Source organism: Glycine soja, chromosome 16, assembly GCF_004193775.1.
Source record: "Glycine soja cultivar W05 chromosome 16, ASM419377v2, whole genome shotgun sequence".
Lineage (NCBI taxonomy): Eukaryota > Viridiplantae > Streptophyta > Magnoliopsida > Fabales > Fabaceae > Glycine > Glycine soja.
The window spans coordinates 28,877,777-28,892,051 of NC_041017.1; positions in this window are offsets into that span (position 1 = coordinate 28,877,777).

Genomic DNA, 14,275 nt, shown 5'->3' on the forward strand with positions numbered 1-14,275 from the left:
AAAGTGTTGGTTGGTTAATGATGGAGTTTGAAATGTGAATCATGAAAAACTAATTATAGGAATGAATTTGACATGAATGGAGAGAATGTATGTTAATGTCATAAGATTACAACAATAAAAACAACAAAATTTTATTCCACTAGATATAGTCGGTTATATAAATTACACGACTTAGCAAAAAGATCAAAGTTTTAGTTAATGTCATTAGACTATTAGAGATATTTGAAAACCAAAAATTGTTGATGCTCGTATCATGGAATTGCCATCCATGCACACACCATTTTGTACAGCCATGTGCCTCTAACGGCCACTTCGCCTTACCCTGACTTCACTTCGTGGAAGCCACTAACTTAGTGCCTTGGACACTAGTTGATTGAGTTCAACAAAAACTGAAAAAGAAGAGAGAATGACCCGTTACGATTCTCGGAGCTCAGTAGCTTTTTATAATAATGATTTTATAATTACATCTTCCATCACTGTAAGCAATATTGATGGTTCCAAGTCTGTGCGTCCTTAGTGGAAAATGACTGGGATTATTCACATTTAGCTACAAGTAGAAAGTATTTTTAGTAGAATATACATACACTAACTTTTCATAATATATTTTCTTTATTTTTTTCGTCAGAAGTCACTCACACTCATCTTAATTCGTACTACACTATTCCTATATTTCAATATCTTTTTATTGTAAAAAGAGAATACTGATTATAGTATCACACACTTTTTTAAACTCTCACTAGTGGCAAAAAAATTATTAAAAATCACTTAGTTTTATGAATTTGACTTTATATTTAATCAGTTTGAGTCATAATTTTATAGTTTCCAATTATTTCACAAAAACAAACTTCATGACATGTTTTACTTCTTTAGAGGAACAAAGTCTGCTACAAAAAACATCATTTGATTTTAAAGTAGCATGATCTAATTCAAAAATTTCACCTAATTTTGAACAAGTCTAGCATATTTTTTTACCATAGCGGGATCGTTATAACTAATTCCATTAAGTTCACCACCATAAAACTTAACAATTACACCTACTTATTTGACACTATACATAGATTCTGCCCTTCAAAAAGAAACATCGACCCTAACAATTCTGTCCCTGTCTACCAAAACAACTGAAAATGTTTCAAAAAGAGTAAGCATAAGACCTACAAAAAGTTCATGCCCCTCTTTACAAGGCATTTCATTCATGATAGTTTGGTAAATACAAGTAGGAATGTAACGAAAAACTGTTGACTTTTATCTGCAACCAATTTGCAATCAGACTCAAAAATAATCTGGAAAAGCCCGAGATCAGTAACCAACTTTAACGCTTTAACCATCCCCATAGCCACTCCTACACAGACTCAAAAGGGAAGCTCTCAAGACTTCTTCTGATGCACCATTCGCATCAAATATCATTTAGACAACATTCTCATCCCAATTCTGAGACCCTTCATGAGATTGCTAACCAAAAAATGTTCACTACCTGGGATAGGATAATTCAGGGATCGACGACCAATGTCACCACGGAGTATTCCTAACGTTTATGCGAGATCTATCACCATTCTTTCTTCCATCTATGGCCCTCCCTTAACAGAACCCGGGAACTGCAAATACTACGCCATGAATAGGACGGGTTATGACCAACCTCAGCGTCCAAAAACTTCCCACTTGGGTAATATTTGTTGTTGAAAAATGAAAATTCTCCCCACCATAGTATCTAGGTTGTTGAGCAGATTCCAACCCTGTTTCCCCAGTAGAGCAAGGTTAAAGCCATACATGTTACTGAATATTCATGATAGCCAATGAATAAGCCTTTGTGATCCTCTCTCTGCGCCCCCCACCATAAAGAATTCATGAGTTTCTGAATATTCATCAGCTAAAGATTGGGAAGTGATAAATGTTGAAGCAGTAGTTGGGCACTGCCTGAGCATAAGCCTTAAGAAGAACCTCTCTACCCCTCCATGAGTTCAGCTTGTTCCATAGTCTATCTTTGATATGTTTTAAGGTTGATTTCTTGTTTCTACCAATCAAGGAAGGCAGTCCCAATAGTATTTAGCATTCATATATATGACCCTTTCTGAACCCAAGTTGAGAGATTATATCATTTCGGACAGCTTGATCAACTTTTTTAATAATTAAAATTATTATTTTATTTTTGAATTACTCATTTTAAAAATAGTATCTTAGACTAGAGCAAAAGTTACCCATAATAGGTTATTATAGTACTCATTTTCATATTCGTGTTTAAAAAAAAAAAAACAAACTCATATCTAACCTCATAAGTGTGTAAGGTTGAGTGAATGTATTGACTCATTTTGATAGCTTCATGCGTGTAGCAACTTAATTTGGACATAGGCCATATGCGTGTAGCTAGGGATGAATGGAATGTATTGACCTATTTTGATAGCTTTAGTCCTTAGTTTGGGTTGTGCCTTCGTGCGGGTGGGGTTGGAGTTTGGATGCATGGAAGCCTATTTTTAATTGAGAGCTAAATACTAATTATACATTTTTGGAGAATATTAAATATTTATAAACATGTAATTTGATGTCAAAATACATCTTAGAATTTTGGTCTGTTTGTCTAATTTAACCCTAAAAGTTAATAGGTGAAAGTTGTTATCACTTATATATACTATTTTAATTACATCACTATTCAATGTGAGATCTTTAGTACATATCTCTCACATTGAGTATTGGACATCTCCAACGCGATTGGTTCAATAAAGATTGATAACAAGTAGTGCAATAGTTGCAAGCCTGCAACAATCATTAAGACATATTCTGATATCATTTTAAAATTTTAGTTTAAGTTGGACTTAACCCTAAAAACTAGTTCAAGATATGAGATTTATTTTGCATTTATATATATATATATATATATATATATATATATATATATATATTATTCATATTATTAGACAATATGGGATCTCTAACAATTTAGTTATCTTTTTCAAAATTATATTTTACTTTAAAATTAATCATTTATTAACTTATTAACAAATGTTTAAATTGTATAACATATTATATTTTTTATTTATTGATGAGAACTCCTAACTCAATCATTGATTTAATGATGTTTATAAAAAGTTGTTAAAATAAATATGATAAGTTTTTTTTTAGACTAAGTTAACCTCTTCAATATTGAATTAATGTACTTTGTTTATGATTAAATCATGTATGTAGGATGTAGAAAATAAAAATTCCACAACATCCATCGTTTAGAAAAATGTTCGTAGAAGTTTGTTGCACCCACACTTGTTTCATCTTCTAAAAATACCTATACTATACATTAGACTTTTTTTTACCATTTTGAGTTTTTTTGCCAAACAATTTACCAATATGGGTTGTTCAACAAACGATTTATCTGTCATGAGTAATTCTTGCCATGTAGAATTTAAGAGGTGCCGGTCAAAGTGACACCTCGCATTCAATGTTTGTCGTTTTGCAGGAGGTGCCACCTTGAAGTTTGACACCACTAACAGAACAATGGCCCAAAACCCGTACAGCCCAATAGGCTTTTATTCTTGTAAATATCTCTTTATGTGAATATATTTCTGTTAGGATCCTAGAGTAGGTTCTAGAATAGGATGAGCTGTGATTTATTGGCCTTATCCCTTTAGGGTAAGATGTGTATATAAATTGTATTCTGAAATCAATACAGACACAACATTTTATTACCAAGTGCCCTGAATATCTTTCCTCTTGTCTTCTTTTGTTTTATGGTATCAGAGCTCTCTCCTAGAGCTCTGCCTGTTGCCCTCTCATGTCTTCAACACCTCCCTCAAATCCAAAGGAAGACATTCCTTCTGGTTCTGGTTTCAATGATCCATTGCTCAACCCTTCAAGTCCTTATTTCATCCATCCTAGTGATGGTCCTTCATCTGTATCTATTACCCCTGTCCTTGACGGAACCAACTACCAGTCTTGGTCTCGTACTTTCCATATGACCCTCATCTCCAGAAACAAGATGGCATTTCTCCTCGGCACAATCCCAGTCCCTTCAATCACAGAACCTACTCTTTACTCTGCTTGGGAGAGATGCAACACTCTCATCATGTCCTGGCTTTTGAATTCGCTTTCCCCCTTCATTGCTCAAAGCGTCATCTTCCTTGAATGTGCTGCCGACATTTGGAACGACCTTCGTGAACGTTTTTCACAGGGAGATCTTCTTCGCATTGCAGAGCTCTAGGAAGAAATATATGGTCTTTCTCAAGGTAACCGTTCTGTTTCTGATTTTTACACTGCCTTGAAAATACTATGGGAGGAACTAGATAATTATCGTCCTTTTGTTATTTATTCTTGTGAGGCCAAGAAATACCATCAGCGAGATTTTGTCATTAGATTCTTAAAAGGATTGGATGAACGATTTTCTGTTGTACGCTCCCAAATCCTGCTTATGGACCCCCTTCCGATGGTCAATCGAGTTTTCTCCATGGTGGTTCAACATGAATGTCAGCTCAGTGTCGTTCCTCCTTCCTCTGATGAACCCAATAGCTTTGTCAATGCTTCCAATGGCTTTGGTAAAGGACGTGGTGTGTCTGGTTCGTCGTCCACCCACAAAAACGCTTCCAATAAAAGGTGCTCTTACTGTCACCGCACCGGACACACTATTGATGTCTGTTGGGGGAAGCACGACTATCCACCAGGTCATCCTCGCTACCCTGGCCGCCCACGGTTCAACAACTCTTCTTCTGCCAATAGCGCTACTTCAGTCGACCCAGTGGAGAGGCCAACTGCTTCTTCAGGCCCTATTACTTTGACACAAGCCCAATATCAATCTCTAATGGCCTTGATTCAACAGCCCATCTCTGCTTCTGATGCAATGGGGAACATCCTTGTCCAGCCCAACAACGCCAATCTCATTCAAGTTCCTTTTAATGAAAGAAATGATTCTGACCCTAATGGTATATCATTTATTTTTTCCAGCATTACACAATTCACACACAATACTTCTTCAGCCACATGTAAACATAGTGTGCCCTGGATCATAGATTCAGGAGCCACAAATCACATTGCATCTTCTTTAAAGTGTTTTTCAAGTTATTCTAAAATAAATCCTATTCAAATTAATTTGCCAAATAAATCCATTGTCACTGCTTATATTTCTGGAACAATTATATTTTCTCCAAATTTCATTCTTCACAATGTCCTTTTTGTTCCTGAATTTCATTTCAATCTCTTGTCTATATCTAAGTTGCTTAAGACTCGTAAATTTACTCTTATATTTGATGATTTATATTGCACTATACAGGACAAGCATTCGTTGCAGATGATTGGTTTGGCTAATCTAGAGCAAGGTCTTTACCATTTAAATATCAACAAAGAAGCCAAAATCCCTCAACCAAAACAATCTCCATCAAACAATAATACTGTCCACACCATCTCTTCTTCTAACCTATGGCATTTTAGACTAGGGCACCTTTCGGGAAACCGTTTAAATATGTTACATGAACAATTTCCTTTTATTCCAAGTCATGTCAATGAGAATTGTGATATTTGTCATTTTGCTAAACAAAGAAAATTATCTTACAATCTTAGTACTAGTAGAGCTTTAAAGATTTTTGACTTAGTCCATATGGATATTTGGGGTCCTTTTTCCAAAGCTTCAATTCACGGAGAAAAGTATTTTTTGACCATTTTAGATGATTTTAGTAGATATACTTGGGTAGTGTTATTAAAGTCAAAATCTGAAGTTAAAATGCATGTCCAAAATTTTATTGCTTTAATAGAAAATCAATTTGATTCCAAAATAAAGTGTATTCGTTCAGATAATGGACATGAATTTTTCCTTAAAGATTTATTTGCCATAAAGGGTATCATTCATCACACTAGTTGTGTTTACACCCCCCAACAAAATGGGCGTGTAGAAAGAAAACATCAACACATTCTTAACATTGCACGTGCCATTCTGTTCCAATCTCAATTACCTAAATATTTGTGGTCTTATGCCATAAAACATTTAGTCTTTCTTATTAACAGAACACCTTCCCCGGTCACTAATAAACAAACACTTTATGAACTTTTGCATAATCATAAACCAGATTTTTCAATGCTTAAAGTTTTTCGGTCTTTATGTTATTCTTCAACCAATGGACCACATCAAAAATTTGATCCTAGATCTAGGCAAGGTGTTTTTCTTGGATTTCAAACTGGAACAAAAGGATATGTCATTTTAGATTTCCAATCAAGAGAAATTTTTGTCTCAAGAAATGTTATGTTTTATGAAACAATATTTCCTTTTGTTCAAAATAATCAGTTTCCCAATGAGGCCCAACATGATCCTCTACCTATGCCAACTAATGCCCAATTCCTTCATGAGGAAAACCCAATACAAATGTCCACTCAAGATTTACCTCCTACTTGCACCACCCAACAGCCCAACTTTATTCCATCGCAATCACAACTTCCCCCAACATCTCCATAATCAAGCTCTCATCAATCTAGGACGCCTAGATCCCCTTCTTTCACCATTGACACTCCTTTGGACCATAACCCCACTCCTACACCTACTCCCTTTGTCCCAAGACGTTCTTCTCGACCTATCAAACCCAATGTTTGCCTTGCAGACTATATCTGTAGCTTTGAGACACATCCAAATCAATCATCATCAACATGCTTGTATCCCCTCCAATCTGTTTTGTCTTATTCTAACATCTCTGAGTCTGAGCATCACTGCATCATGAATTTATCTTTTGGGGTTGAACCTCAAAGTTATCAGGAAGCGATTTTGAGTCCTTGTTGGGTTGAAGCCATGAAAGATGAAATTGAGGCTTTAAAACTCAACAACACTTGGGAAATTGTTGATACTCCAGTTGGTGCTAAACCCATAGGATGCAAATGGGTCTACAAAATTAAGAGAAAATCAGATGGAAGCGTGGAACGGTACAACCGTACAAAGCACGATTGGTTGCGAAGGGTTTCTCTCAAGTGGAAGGAATTGATTTCTTTGAAACATTCTCTCCCGTGGTAAAAATGACCACTATTCGTGTCATCCTCACTCTTGCATCTGCAAATATATGGCAGCTTCAACAACTCGATGTGAGTAATGCTTTCCTCCACGGTGACTTGTCTGAAGAGGTTTATATGACAATTCCTCAAGGATTGCAAGGCCATGGGTCTTCTCAAAGTTGCAAACTCAAAGAATCTTTATATGGCCTCAAGCAAGCAAGCCGTAAATGGTATGAAATGCTTTTTGATCTTCTCATTTCATCTGGTTACCAACAGTCACATGCATATCATAGTTTATTTATCAAACACAATGGAGATAAATTTACAGCTTTGTTGATCTATGTGGATGATATTGTCTTAACTGGGAATTCTGCTGCTGAAATGGCCCAAATCAAAAATATTCTTCATTCGAATTTTCGAGTTAAGGATTTAGGAGCATTGAAATACTTTCTGGGTTTAGAAATAAATCATTCTGCTGATGGTATATATGTATCACAATGTAAATACTGTCTTGAGTTGCTTGCTGATTCTGGAATGATGGGTTGCAAACCTTGTTCAACACCTATGGACAGTTCATTGCGGCTGCATCAAGATGATTCTAGTGATCTTCTTGATGATCCTTTATCCTATAGGCGTCTTGTTGGTCGTCTAATTTATCTCACCACAACTCGCCCTGACATTGCTTTTGCAACCCAACAACTCAGCCAATTCATTGCTCATCCCACAAAGTCTCATCTAGGTGCTGCAAGGAGAGTCTTAAGATACCTGAAGGGTTCTCCAAGCAAAGGTCTTCAATTCAAGAGGGATACTCCTATACATTTAATTGGCTTCAGCGATGCTGATTGGGCGACTTGTGTTGACACCCGCAGATCAATCACAGGTTATTGTTTCTTCATTGGGAACTCTCTAGTGTCTTGGAAAACAAAAAAGCAGAATACAGTGTCTCGTTCATCTTCGGAAGCAGAGTATCCTGCTCTTGCTACAAGTACATGTGAATTGCAGTGGCTCACATATCTTCTCAATGATTTAAGAATATGTTGTTCCATGCCTGCAGCATTATATTGCGACAACCAAAGTGCTCTTTACATTGCCTCAAATCCAGTGTTTCAGGAAAGAACAAAACACTTGGAAATTGACTGTCATCTTGTTCGAGAAAAGGTTCAAGCAGGTCTAATGCGGTTGCTGCCAGTTCCATCCTTTCATCAGCTTGCTGACATGTTCACTAAGGCATTATCACCACATCTCTTCAAGTCAAATGTATCCAAGTTGGAGTTGATTGATCTTTATACACCTCTAGCTTGAGGGAGGCTAACAGAACAATGGCCCAAAACCCGTATAGCACAATAGGCTTTTATTCTTGTAAATATATCTTAGAGTAGGTTCTAGAATAGGATGAGTTGTGATTTATTGGCCTTATCCCTTTAGGGTAAGATGTGTATATAAATTGTATTGCTGAAATCAATACAGACACAACATTTTATTACCAAGTGCCCTGAATATCTTTCCTCTTGTCTTCTTTTGTTTTAACCACTTCAAGTGTTGTATTAGTGAAGGAGGCGCTACCCTGGAATTTGCGTATAGGAGGCGTTGGTCAGAACAATTCCTCTAATGCATTGTTGTTTCCCAGGCTTTCAAAGGCCTTTTCCAAGGTGATGAGAAATGTCTCCAGGGGTGCAGTTTGACTGCATCTTCCCAAGGCAACCATGTGTGAAGGAGGCGCCAGGTTAGGGGTAGCCTACTGCTTGCACCAGCCTACAAACTTCCTCCTGTTTAAATCGAGGTGTTGGTTAATGTTGTGTTTTTCCTATAAAATGCAGGGGAACAAGGAGGTGGTTGTCATAGTTGTTGCTGAGAGGTTGTTGTTGTTGTTGTGAGGGTGTTGTTGAGGTGCATTTTTTGTGTTGTTGAGGTTGTTGCTAGTGGTGTGGTGTGGAGCGGTGAGACTGTTGCTTTGCTTTCATCTTACAAGGCATGTCCTTTTTTGTATATATTCATGATCTTTTTCACTAAAGTGGTGTCAAACATCAGGGTGGTGCCTCATGCAAAACGACAACGTGTAGGGACCCTCTGTCTCGCACCTCTTGTAGGCAAACTCCAAGGTGGCTCCTTCTACAAAATGAAAAAAGTTGAACGCGAGGTGTCACTTTGACTAGCGCCTCCTAAATAACCAATATGGGAAAATTGTTTGGAAAAAATAAACCCAAAATGGAAAAAAAAATCTTATACATTACTTTAGGTTCCTCTAACCTTCACTTAGAAATAGGGATAGATCCAAAAATGTATTAAAAGGGAGTTGAAATTTTTATTTTTTACAATAATTTAAATATCTATTTTTAGTAAATAATAAGTTTTATAAAAATATTTATTATTAATTTTGTGTAAAACTAGAAATAGAATTCATTACTAGAAAGAAATTAAGTAAATATTACCTCAATACTTTATTTTGTTATTCATTTTTTCTATAAATATTTTTAAGAAATTTCCTTTTCATTTTTCTAATACATATGCGTAAAGAGTTTTGAGGTCCTTGGCCCCCTAAAGCCGTCCATGCTTAGTGAAATCTAAACTAACTAACACTGACATAGTTATGTTGTCAAACAAATTCCATTACATGGTTAGACATTAGTAATCATTTACTCCAGATCATATTTTTTAAGTTTGAAACTATACCATTTTTAGTCATTTGTCGGTCGTATTGCCTCAAAATCAGTAATGGTCATTCATCGACCGATCTACGTTTTACTCCATATATCTATTTTAAGTCAATATCTAAACATGCTTATGATTGTGACCATTATACCACAATTGTAACCCCTCATGAGGTCATAATGATCATAAAGAAAAAACTGTTATGAGATACCCTTAACATCTAATTAATATGCTTGGTTGATGATGCCTCGAGTTATCAACTACTCAGCTTCATGGATGCCTACTCCTGTTATAACTAAATCAAAATGCTACCCATTGACAAGGAAAAAATGGCTTTAATCACTGGACAATCTAATTATTGCTATAAGGTTATGTCGTTTGGCATGAAAAATGTTAATGCTAGTTACCAGAGATTGATGGATAAAACCCTTGTCAATCTGATAAGGTGCAATGTAAAATCCTACATCGATGACATGATTGTAAAATCAAGAAGGTTTCTCATCACACAACCAATATCTGAGAAGTTTTCGATACATTAGGCAAGTTCAGTTGAATTTGGAGAAATGTTTGTTTGATGTCTAGGTAGGGAAGTTCCTAGGATTCATGCTCACAAACCAAGGCATTGAAAGAAAATCCCAAAAAATGCTCGACTGTCATTGACATGTGGAGTCCGAGTAGAATAAAACAAATGCAATAATTTTCATGTTAGATTACTTCTCTTTCTAGATTTTTATCAAAGTTGGCAGATAAATCCCTCCCTTTGTTTCATTATTTAAGGAAAAATCATAAATTCATCTAGTTGGAAGAATGTGAAACAACCTTTGCACAACTAAAAGAGTTTCTTTCCAAGCCTCATATTTTAACAAATCCCATGAAGGTTAAATAGGGTACTGTCAGGATCAAAAGCCCGGAAGCATTATGCTCAGGTAGTCTAGATAACGCATCAACTGCTTGATTGTTCGGGCCAGACCGATACCAGATTTGATAATCATATCCCATTAAACGCGCTAGGCACATGTGTTGTTTTGGGGTTTGGATAACCTATGTCAGCAATTCCTTAAGGCTTCTATGATCAGTAAGGATGGTAAAACGATGTCCAAGCAAATATTGGCGCCACTTCTTCACCGTTGCCGTTATTAGAAATAGCTCCCTGACATACGTCGACGTGTGCAAAAGCTTTGGGCTAAAAGGTTTGCTAAAGAAGGCAATGGGGTGGCCGTGCTGCGACAGAACCGCACCCATTCCCACACTGGAGGCATCAGTCTCCATCATGAAAGGTAACTGGAAGTCCGGTAAGCCCAAGACAAGAGCATCAGAGAGAGCTTGCTTAAGTTGCTCCAAAGTGACCTGTGTTTGGTCCGTCCACTGGAATGGCTCTGTCGTAGTTGCATTGACAAGAGGAGTCGCGATCGTAGCATATCCCCTGATAAAGCGTCTATAAAAACCTACGAGGCCCAAAAAATTGTGTAGGTTTTTTTTTTAGACCGAGGAATGGGCCATTGATGAATGGTACTCACCTTGGCTGCAACTAGTTCCATTTTGCCTTGGACAACTTAAGAACAAATTGATTTTCGGAGAGTATCTGAAATGTCTTCTCTAAATGAATCAAGTGATCATCGAAGGAGTCATTGTAGATGAGTATGTTGTCGAAGAAAACAATAATGAAGCGCCAGAGGTATGGACGGAAAATCATGTTCATCGTGACCTGGAACGATGACAGAGCATTACACAAACCAAACCTTGAATTCATAATGTCCATGGTGTGTACGAAAAGCCGTCTTAGCTATGTCCCCTGAATGCATCCTAATTTGATGATACCCCTGCAAAAGGTCCAATTTCGAGAACCACCTAGCTCCACCCAGTTCATCTAAGAGCTCATCGATGGTGGAAATTGGAAACCTATTGCGAACAATGATCGCATTTTAGGCCTTATAATCAACGTAGAACCGCCAAGATCCATCATGCTTCTTAACCAGCAACACAGGGGAAGAGAAGGGACTAGTGCTAGACTGAATGAGCCCCTTCTACAACATGTTCTCGACTTGAAGCTCAATTTCACACTTCTGGTAGTGGGGGTACCGATATGGATGCACATTAACCGGGGTAGCCTGGGGAAGTAAGTGAATGTGATGATTTGTTTCTCTTTCTGACAAAAGTGTTGATGGTGACTGAAACAAGGAGCTGAATTTAGTAATTAATGTTTGGACGTCAGGAGGAGACTCCCCATTAGGATATGTGGTGCGTCCTTGGCAAGGACCACGATGTGATAGTAAAAACATGTGCTCTATTTCCTGAGTAATCTGTGAAACTACGGTGGTGTCAATGAGCTCAGGGTTGACTCGTGATCTCCTTTAAGTTCCACCAAGCAGCCATTATGGAAGAATTTCATACACAGGGTGTTATAATCAGTGAGAATAGGCTCGAGAGATTTAAGCCATTGAACTCCCAAAACAATATTCGCTCTTGAAATAGGTAACACGTAGAGGTCAATGATGAATTTGGTCATCTGAATCTCAATGGTGATTGCTTCGCACCATCGTGTGCATTCTAGTTGTTGCCCATTACCAACCATAACCCGCAATGGGGTTGTTTCTCGCGAAGAGAACCCGAGCTTGGTCATTAACTCCTCCTGAATGAAATTGTGGGTGCTTCCGCCATCCACGAGGACCACGACTTGGTGGCCAGAAAGGGAGCCTAGCAATTGGAGCATTTTCAGGGCCAAATGACCTGCCAGAGAGTTGAAAATAATTTGGGCCTGGAGCAGGTCAGTAGAGTTAGGGGGTTCGGGACCCGGGTCAAGGACTTCTATATTAATGAGTGGAGGGTCCTCTTCGTCCGGGACTAAAAGGAAAACCCTAGGGGCACAACGGTGGCCTCTATGGTATTTCTCGTTGCAACTGAAGCACAGACCACGTTCACGGCACGAAGCGATCTCCTCCAATGACAGAGGCTTGAGAGCTGGGGGTGGCGGTTGTGGTGGCAGCGGAAGAAGCACGACGGGAGATGGAACTGAATGTAAGGGGGGCACCAGGGTGGTGTGTGGAAGCCATCCTCGAGGCATCAGCCGCGCATCCAGGAGTTTTTCCTCTTGAAGTCGCGCAAGGCCAACCGCCTGCACCAGGGTCATAAGCTGTAGTGCCTGGACCTCTCGTCGGATTTCTGGGGTGAGTCTAGAAATGAAGCAACTCAAGAGGAATGGTGGAGGAAGTCCTATGATCCGATTCGCCAAATCCTAAAAATCAGACAGGTATTGTGCCACTAACCCTTTCTAAGTAAGTTTGAAAAGAGCCCTAGTGGGATCCTCATATTGAGAGGGCAAAAATCTGGTCTGGAGAGCCTGGAGAAACACCGACCATGAGGTGAATTGACCATTTTTGTTCATCCACTGAAACCAGGCAAGGGCTCTGCCCTCCATATAAAACGAAGCAATTGTGAGATGATCATGCTCAGGAGTACCATGATACCTGAAAAATTGGTTGATCTTAAAGATCCAACCAAGAGGATCAGTACCATCGAATCTTGGTACATCTAATTTTATTCTGTGATTGGATGCAGGTGTTGGAGACAAAGCAGGTGCAAGGGGTGGTAACGAAAGGGAGGCAGTGGGTACGGGTGGTATGCCTTGAAGCAGCTCCTCAAATTTGAGGGTTAACAACTGCATGGACTCTCCAAGCGAAATTTGATGATTTGTGAGCTTAAGGATAACATCCTCTAGCTTATCTGAGGTACCTTTGGCCCTAGAGGAGTCAGCCATGACAACGAAAGCACCAAAATGATAGAGAAAAGCTACGAAAAAGTTGGCTTTGAGGGCCAGAACCTCGAGAAAGATAGAAGGAAGATAAGTGTATTATTCATTCCCCTTCTTGCTGATTATTACATGGCTATTTATATTGTAATTCTTACTAACAGAATTGAAAATGTGCTAGGGGATATTACAAAAATAAAAAAATTCAATTATGTTTGTCCCCTAGCAACAGACCAACACTACTCAGCAAGATTCCCTACTCTGCCAGCTCATCCACTATTGCCCCTCATACGTAGTCCCTCGGGTAAGCTAATTTTGTGATTGTTCTCTTACCCTTTTCCTTCTAACTGCATCCCTACATTCCTTTCTGCACTTGGCTCTTGGCTTGTTGTTCCTTGCATTCTGCTATCATAATCTAAAACAATCAACCTGTTAAACAAATTCTATGGAAACCAGATATTGCGGTTTAGATGATGAAATGGTTAGTCGAACTATTTGAATATAATTTGGAATATCATTTGAGAAATGAGGATCCATCAATGCCCGAGTCTTAGCGGACTTCACCGTAGAGCGCCCACCACTACCGATCAAGATCCTTATCTTTTCATCATGAATTCTATCATTTGATGGACCAATTAACCAAGCAGGCAGTGGTGCGGGGACATGCCTGGAAGGTCCCAATGGTGCCATAGTAGAACAATCTTTGAAATTCAACTTCAATCCCAACCATAACCAAGCGAAGTATGAGGCACTATTAGTCGGCATGCGTCTAGTGAAAGAAATGGGGATAAACAAACTCATTGTTCGAGGAGATTCATAAGTGGTGATGTATCAAATAGATTGCTCAAAGCTTCACTTGGATTGAACCTGACCATGTCCCTAAAGAAGAAAAAGACAAGGGAGACATTTTATCAAGATCAGGGAGCTCATCCAAGCTAGGAA